The following is a 9,383-nucleotide window of genomic DNA, read 5'->3' as shown; positions in this document are numbered from 1 at the left end:
TAACTATTGCCAACAAAAAAAGAAGTAGGAGAAATGAGCGGACGAGGTCCAGTTTGTAGCCACATCGCCTCTTTATACCCGGACTCCCGCTCGAAATTCCCCAAAAGACGAAAAAACAAATACATTAGCGCGAGGGTGCGAGACAGCGCGAGAAGGAAAAAATGGGAGCTTGCGGGAACGTAACAACTTAACTTTCAGAACTTAGACAAAGTTTCTACTTATAGCGCACCTCAGAAAGGAAGCCCTGCCTCCAGCTTCCCCCCCCCCCCCCCCCTCCCCCCTCTAAGGGTTTCGGGAGAGTCCCAACGGTGATGCTGTCAGTAACTTAAGCCGTCTCCTCGCTTCGCTTTCATTCCAATGGACATTGAGATTGGCGTATAGACGTTAAGAAGTCATACCAGCAGTGCTGCTGGCTTTATGTCCGCTGTCTAACCATTTTGTCACTACCGGGCGAGACAGAGAGAGCGAGAACGAGTGATTCCATCAGGGAAAACAAAAAGGCGTTTGGATTAAGAATTTTGAATAGCGAAGTGTTGCATCCTTCACCAGTGCACCACACTCAACAAATCCGTATTAAAATTTAAAGGAAACGCCACTAAGGGATTAAATTCTTATTCGACGCTCGCAGGCAACGGCGGAGGCCCTTGCACGGCGCAGAATAACAGCGCGTGCTGGGGGTAGCCTAAGTGTGGTATTGTGTTACGTCATTTGCGCTCAGGATTTTGTCTGTAGGCCCCGTAACAACATCAGCAGCAACAGGCACAGGAGAGGCGTTCCATCTCTGGATGCTGTCCTGCCTCTGCAGATTCGGCTTTCAGCTCCTTTCCCACGGGCTCGCGCTAAAATGTCCATGTTTTTGACAATAGCGCTGTTAATAATTGACGATGAGCATATCTAGGGCTGCACCGAAGGAGGATGTGCCTGATGGACCGCGAGTCTTCAGTTTCAGGATTAAATCGCAACGGATCATTTACAGGGGCTGCAGGAGAGAGTGTTCTGTGTGTGCACGCGCTGGAGTGCATGTGTGAGAAAGTGCTGCGTGCATTGTCTCTGTGTATGCCTGTGCGTGCATGTATGCATGCATTTATGTACTTGTGCACATGTGTTTGCATGTGTTCATATGGTCTGTCTGCTAGTGTGCATGCATTCATGGGGTATATATGTATGTGTGCTCAGTGTACATGTGTACAGTACGGGTGTGCATGTGTTCACCTGGGTGTTTGTGTGCATGTGTAGGCACGTGTGTCTGTGAGTGAGGCCAGCTATATTTAGACTGGTAGTTTGGAGATGAGACTGCAGCAGCACAGTGTTAATGCTGATGATCACTGTCACACAGCGGGACCCAAACTCACACGAGCGTGTGGGGGGGGGGGGGGGTAACACCGTCGCAGTAATTACTAATTATGCTGGTAGAACAGACAACTGCCCCTAGCAGCAACCCCCCCCCCCCCCACCCCCACCCCCACCGCAACAAAAGACCAAACAAGCAATATATACAGCATAGTCCAGTATCATTCACACCCCTGAAAGATCAACCGAAGAGACTGGAATGAAGAACGCTGCAGAGCCACACTTTATTCCACAGAAGGGCGGCGGCGCAGACAGAGGGTCCCGTGCCCTGATGGGGCTGTAATCTGCCAGGGGCACAATCGTAATAACTCACTAACCCTAACGCAGGTGCATCTCTGACAAGCTTCAAACGCACAGACACCTGGGAATGGCACCGGAGATGACGTGGGGTACGAGGCACGTTGTTATCTGTCTTACCCCTTCTCTACTCTGAGCCAAATTGCCATCATTGCTGCCAAATTGCCACCAAATTGCTATGTGCGTTCAATGTACAATCTTATGCACATATTCATCAGCACTCCTGCACTTTATATGGTTAATATTTAAATATTTAATACTCCTATTCTCACTGTCCATATCCCCCATCTGTACAGGCTGGTACTTATTTGCTGCTAATATTTAATACTATGTTTAATATTATGTATATTTTAGATATTTTTTTGATATATTTTAGATATTTTCTGATATTTTTGCTCTTGCTCCTACGTAGTTGCTCCCTGCCATGTCATAAGAATTTCTTTGCTCAGAATGACCTGTGTTATACTGTGCACTTGACAAATAAAAACACTTTGACTTTGCCTTTGATCTCAGAGTGAGAGGTATCAGAGAGCGCGGGCGGGAAGCTCAGAAATAATTCTGACCAAATTATTTTGGGAAGTTTGAAGTTTTATCTTTTAAGGACCTTGGGGCACGGGTACCCCAGGAGCAACGTGGGTAATAAAAATAACCCAGGATTAGAGCCCCAGCCAGTTTGTTTTATAAAGGTCCCATTGTTCAAGAACCTGTAAGTTCTCACCCAGAAGTGAATCCTGTTGTTAATAAGCCCAGGTGACCCTGCTCACCCATTGGCAGAGCTCTCCAGGGTTCTGAAAGCCTACAAGCACAATCACATGAAGTTACTTAAACGTAAGCTTTGGCATTTACCCATAGAAAAATATTGTAAATATCATGTATATAAACCATTCCTCATGTATACCAGTATCTGACTGGAGATCTGTAAACATTTACATAATGTCTACAGCTGAAAGCTTATCGGCTGAATTTGTTACGGAAGCATGGCACTCCCCCTAGTGACTAATTATGGAATTGCTATCGGGGAAGGTGTGTATCCTGGCCTGTTCCTGAACGTGACTGGAGGCATCTTCTGGGGTGTTAGTGTGGCTTTGGTCTGTTAGCAGTGTGCTCTGTTAGAGTGCTGCTCTGTTAGACTGCTGCTCTCTTAGGCTGCTGCTCTTTTAGGGTGCTGCTCTGTTAGGGTGCTGCTCTGTTAGAGTGCTGCTGTGTTAGAGTGCTGTTCTGTTGGGTGCTTCTCTGTTAGACTGCTGCTCTGTCAGGGTGCTGCTCTTTTAGGGTGCTGCTCTGTTAGACTGCTGCTCTGTTAGAGTGCTGCTCTTTTAGGGTGCTGCTCTGTTAGACTGCTGCTCTTTTAGGGTGCTGCTCTGTTAGAGTGCTGCTCTCTTAGACTGCTGCTCTGTTAGAGTGCTGCTCTGTTGGGTGATGCTCTGTTAGAGTGCTGCTCTGTTAGGGTGCTGCTCTGTTAGAGTGCTGCTCTGTTAGGGTGCTGCTCTGTTAGAGTGCTGCACTGTTGCAGTGCTGCTCTGTTAGAGTGCTGCTCTGTTGGGTGCTGCTCTGTTAGGCTGCTGCTCTGTTAGAGTGCTGCTCTGTTAGGGTGCTGCTCTGTTAGAGTGGTGCTCTGTTAGGGTGCTGCTCTGTTAGAGTGCTGCTCTGTTGCAGTGCTGCTCTGTTAGAGTGCTGCTCTGTTGGGTGCTGCTCTGTTAGAGTGCTGCTCTGTTAGAGTGCTGCTCTGTTGGGTGCTGCTCTGTTAGAGTGCTGCTCTGTTGCAGTGCTGCTCTGTTAGGGTGCTGCTCTCTTAGAGTGCTGCTCTATTAGACTGCTGCTCTGTTAGAGTGCTGCTCTGTTGGGTGCTGCTCTGTTATAGTGCTGCTCTCTTAGACTGCTGCTCTGTTTGGGTGCTGCTCTGTTAGAGTGCTGCTCTGTTGGGTGCTGCTCTGTTAGAGTGCTGCTCTCTTAGGGTGCTGCTCTTTTAGACTGCTGCTCTGTTAGGGTGCTGCTCTGTTAGAGTGCTGCTCTGTTGGGTGCTGCTCTGTTAGAGTGCTGCTCTGTTGGGTGCTGCTCTGTTAGAGTGCTGCTCTCTTAGACTGCTGCTCTTTTAGAGTGCTGCTCTGTTGGGTGCTGCTCTGTTAGAATGCTGCTCTGTTAGAATGCTGCTCTCTTAGGCTGCTGCTCTGTTAGAGGGCTGCTGCTCTGTTAGAGTGCTGCTCTCTTAGACTGCTTCTCTGTTATAGGGCACTAAGGACACTAAAGAGAGGACACCAAACAGGACATTCTGTGAATTTAGAGAGAACATTAGCCTGAGCTGGCCAGTCAGCCACACAGCTGGACACACTCCATCCGGAATGTTCTGGAAAATGTAATTCCCCTGCAGTGCCGCAACATCACAGAGCTGCAATCACGTCAAAGGCTGCTGGGCCTTCGGTACATGTTTATGAAACTGAGCTGGCAGGAAGTGATGTCACTGACACCTGTTGCCAAGTGGCTCATTTCCTGTTTTTCTGAAGCCTGGGTGAGGATGCAGTAATAAGAACTCCTAATGAGCACAGCACAGGTCAGCCGTGGGTTTGTCATTAAATTTAGGAAAAACATCATATTGCAGAGAAATGTGCGGTCCGACTACAGCCAGGAATGAGCTGCAGCTTTCGCCAGCTCCAGCCCTGACTGGTCTCAGCTGGTCAGCAGTGTTACGCCACAAGGCCTGGCTTAACCCAAGAGATCTGTTACATACAGAGAATTATGATATACCAACATGTCAAAAACTAAATATAAACATAACAAGACATACATGTCTAAAAGAATGATGTGGCAGTTTCTGAGAATATAATAAATAAATAAATACATAAATAAATATCAGAATGATTTTTGACAGGTCTAACAAAATAATCAAGATACAGATGAGTATTAATCTGCACAGATATGTGCCCATACCAAGATATATCTTCACACAAATTCATCATACACACATACACAATTACACATGCTTACACACACACTCACTCGCACACACATGCCCACACTCACACACACTCACATGCACACACACACACACACACATGCACAACCTGGCACACACACACACTCACTCGCAGACACACGCACACCCACGCACACACTCACACACACACACTCACTCACACACACACTCACTCGCACACACACGCACACACTCACTCGCATACACACACACACGCACACTCATACACACTCACACACTCACTTGCACACACAGGCACACACTCACACGGACACACACACAGACGCTGACACAGAACGGAATTCCAGGTTCTCTCTGGCCCAGAAAAAGCACAGCATTCCTTTATGGAAAAACAGGCAAATTGTGAAATTGTGGAATGGCGTTTATACAAAGCAAACAAACACTAGAGCACCTGAGCTGAGGGGGAGGTGGGGATTGGGGATGTGGTGAGGGGGGGGCAGGTTAAACAGTGAGGTGTATCCAGAGGAACGTGCCTGCCCCCCCCCCCCAGGGTAAAAAGCCCCTTCCTGGCCTGATGGTGCTGTTCCAGCACTCATTTATGTTGGAAAGAAAAGTCTGGCTCAAACAGCTGAAGCCCAAACTCTATGATCATGTGCTGACAAACTACCTAAGTTAAGACAGACTAAGCACAAAGCTAAATACAGTGCCTCTCCAAATCCCGCTTAATCTGGCATGAAAAGTTACTGTTCAGTGGGGCAGAAACTAGACAAAGCACCCAGTTCATTCTCCAGCCTCTGCCAGACTCCACCTGGACGAGGCCCAGTTTAAATATACGGGCCTGCTAGTGAGCCGAGCGTGGCCCAGTAACCGTCGCGTGGAGTACAGTACTGAGCCCGCTTCTCCTTCACACAAACACAAAACCTGCGTTTCAACACCAAAACTCTCCAAGATTAATAGTCATTTAAAACCGTTGTGCAAGTGGTTAGCCAGAATGCATAAGCAACACAGTGTTATTGAGCATAGATGACCTGTGCAGGAGTTGTGTTTTTGCCCTTGTTGCCCTGCTGTAGGACTGGTTCCACTGCAGCCCGGGTCTTCTGCACTGAGTGCACATCCTGTGTAATGAGGCTAGAGGTCGTAGACGGTTCCTACCGTGCTGAGGTAAATAATGAGCTCACAGACGCGCGTGCCTCGAACCTCATTTCTGCGCAAAGTCTGACTGACGCGTTCTGACTTTCCTGAAACCAAGGAATTGAACATGGTTTATTTTCACAGTCCAACTGCATGAGAAGGGGAGGGGCCTGTAACCATGAGAAAGACACGGAGGAGTGATTGTGATTGGCTGATGACAGTCTGTCATGTCGATAGTCGTAATCCAGCATTCAAAAAGCAGTCCCTGCAACGTGCCAGCCCAAGGGCCACAGCGGTCCCGGGGCGAGTCTGTGAATCAGGAGGGAACGGAGGGGGCCGCGGACAGACTGGTGAGATCAGACAGTTTGGAAAGAGCCTGGAGATCCCCCCCCCCCACCCTGTGTGTGGGAGGTCAGGCCCCCCCCAGGGTGTGGCAGAGCTCTGGGCATGAGATCATCCTCAAACACTGTGCGTGTGTGCAATGGATGCTAATTAATCATATGCGTCAAATAATTCACATCCTTCTCTTCCTCATTTTTTACACTGGCTTACACACAATAGAGGCATTGAGGTATGTGTGTAAGAAAGGGGATACTGTAGCGTTGTGTTTCTGTGCTTCTGGCAATGTGTCTAATTTCTTCCTCCTTGTGTGTGCGTGTGTGTGTGTGTGCGCGTGAATGCATGCATGCATGTGTGTTGGTGCGTGTGTGCGCGTGCATGTGTGTGTCTGTGTCCTGTCATGTCCATCACGCCTACCTCCCCATCAGCTGCCAGAACCTGAGCCCAACCTCAGCCAGCACAGTGTGCCCATCCTGATACAGGACAGCAGTAGATCTGCAGTCAGCCAGCTGTGGCCTTAGTGCAGATAGCATGCTAAAACCCGCTGATTTAGGAGCAGAATGTGTGTCTGCTGGGGTGTGCAGAGAAGTGCTGAGTCAGCCAGAATGACACGGAGACACTGAGGTGCCGACCCACCCCTCCTGTTGTTCTGTGGCATTTGGGGAAGCTGGCTTGTAATTATGGGACCAGCTTACAAAAGAAAAAAGAGTTCTTGGTGGACAGGGAGTGGTTATTAAGCACTTACGCTTACACACACTTGTGCTCATTTTGAATGTGTCCCTGTGAAATCTATCTTATTGTCATTTTTGTTGTGTTGTGTTCATCCCTACAGAGCAAAGTACCGTTAGCATCATTTAACAGCTTCCTTACCGACAGCTAGCCTCAAACACAGCCGCTGCTCTTCTCCCATGATGCCATGACCTTGTTAAACAAATGTCAGGGGTGATGCACCTGTACATGGGAGGAACTATGGAACATCCCACACTGAGTGCTTGCATGTGTGTGTGTGGATTTTTGTCTTTGAATTCATGTCCCGTAGGAACCAGAATACACGAGAGCTGTAATTAGAGAATGCTCTGGGCTCTGGGCAGTTCTGAGACCTTCTCAGGGTAATTACACCCCCACTGCCTGCCCAACAGTGGAGAGCCCCCCCTAAACCTAACCCAAACACCCCCTCCCCCCCCCCCCCCCCCACACACACACACACACACACTCACACACTCACACATGAACATACACACACGCACACAAACACTCACACACAAATGCACATACATGCACACACACTCACTCACAGACACACACACACACAGACAACACACTCACACCCACACACACACACACATACACACGCACACAAACACACACACACATACACTCACACGCACATGCACATGCGCACACAGACACACAAATTTCCAGGCTGCTCTGGGTCTGGCTCGCTCTATATGGCTTTTAGTTTATATGTTGTTGTTCTATTTTAACCTCCCCAATTAGACATCTGGATCCCCTTAGTCTGTGCTGTAAGGCTGGGGGGGATGTGAGCCGGTAGACGAAGGGGGGTTACTTGGGTGAGCTCATGGGAGGGGGGTATTTATGGGAAATGTAGTTTATATTGACCCTCCTGGTTGGATGAGTCATGGTGACGTTTCCACGGCAATGTCGCCAAAGGGAGGCGAGATTTTCTGACCAAATGCGTAAAAATCAGTAATACCACCGGCCCATGTCCAAGAGAGGGGGGGTGTAGACTCTGTGTGTGTGTGTCTGTGTGTGTGTGTGTCTGTGTGTTTGTGTGTGTGTGTGTGTGTACGTGCGTGCATTTGTGTGTGTGCATGTGTGCGTGTGTGTGTGTGTGTACGTGTGTGTGTATGTGCATGTGTTTGTGTATGTGTGCGTGTGTGCTTGTGTGTGTGTGTGTCTGTGTGTGTATGTGTGCATGTGTGCTTGTGTGTGTGTGTGTGTGTGTGTGTGTGTGTCTGTGTGTGTGTGTGTGCATGTGTGTGTGTGCATGTGTGTGTGTGTTTGCATGTCCAACAGAGTCATTATAGTGACCATCCCTCTGTACACAGGGGTGCGGCAAAATATGATTTTGTGATCTAGAGGTCATAGTAATAGTGCCATATTCAGCTCTGTTACAGCAGATTGTTGCAATAGACTGCTTTGCAGAGCTGAGTTTAACAGACTGTGTGACAGAGCTGAGTTTAACAGACTGTGTGACAGAGCTGAGTTTAACAGACTGTGTCAGAACTGAGTTTAACAGACTGTGTCAGAACTGAGTTTAACAGACTGTGTGACAGAGCTGAGTTTAACAGACTGTGTCAGAACTGAGTTTAACAGACTGTGTTACAGAACTGAGTGACAGAGTTGCGTTTAACAGACTGTGTGACAGAGCTGAGTTTAACAGACTGTGCTACAGAACTGAGTTTAACAGACTGTGTCAGAACTGAGTTTAACAGACTGTGTTACAGAACTGAGTTTAACAGACTGTGTTACAGAACTGAGTTTAACAGACTGTGTTAGAGCTGAGTTTAACAGACTGTGTCGGAACTGAGTTTAACAGACTGTGTTACAGAACTGAGTTTAACAGACTGTGTCACAGCCGGTCAGGGACACTCAGATCTGGTTCTTGAAGCCAAAACTTCATTCTTTCCCTGTAATGAGGGATTGATTTGAACCTGGAACACAAGGCCACACTGGTTACAGCAGGCCTTTACACTAATGATATGGAACAGCTGGCATTGGACATTTAGAAAGTAATCATAGTGACATCAAGAGAATGTTCTCAGTATTTACATATTAAGATGCAAAGCTATTAGTTTCTGAAGGGATACTGTGTGATACAGCAGTAGAGTAGCCTGTGAATCGTAAATGAAAAGCACACAATCTCTGACATTGGAATAAAGTTCTAGGAAAGTTGCAAGGCACTATAAAAGCTCAGTCTGGCTTACTATCCAGAACTGCCAAATAGTTCTGCTTCTATGAGCCACACATTACCAAATATATGCACCAAAATACACTGTATAACAGCACAGCACAAGGGTTTCTTATTGACGGGTGGAGGCAAAGTTTATGATATATTTGGTAACCTGCTTAATTTGTCCCAAGGTCATGTTTTTTTCTGGGAATAAAATGTCAGCGTGCCATGAAGAAAAGGAAACGATGGCAGCGGCAGCATCTCCTCTCCTGTAGCACAGAACTCCTGCGTCAGCCATAAAAACAGAGACAATTAGAACAGGCTTAATTTCTCTTCATGCTTAACATTCCTGCTGTTCTTCAAAATACATGTTTATTTTTGTGTGTGAAACCACAGGTTATTTCCAGAGCAAAATCCCCC

This window comes from Anguilla anguilla, chromosome 3 (genome assembly GCF_013347855.1).
Source record: "Anguilla anguilla isolate fAngAng1 chromosome 3, fAngAng1.pri, whole genome shotgun sequence".
NCBI lineage: Eukaryota > Metazoa > Chordata > Actinopteri > Anguilliformes > Anguillidae > Anguilla > Anguilla anguilla.
Note: the sequence above shows the minus strand (reverse complement) of the source record.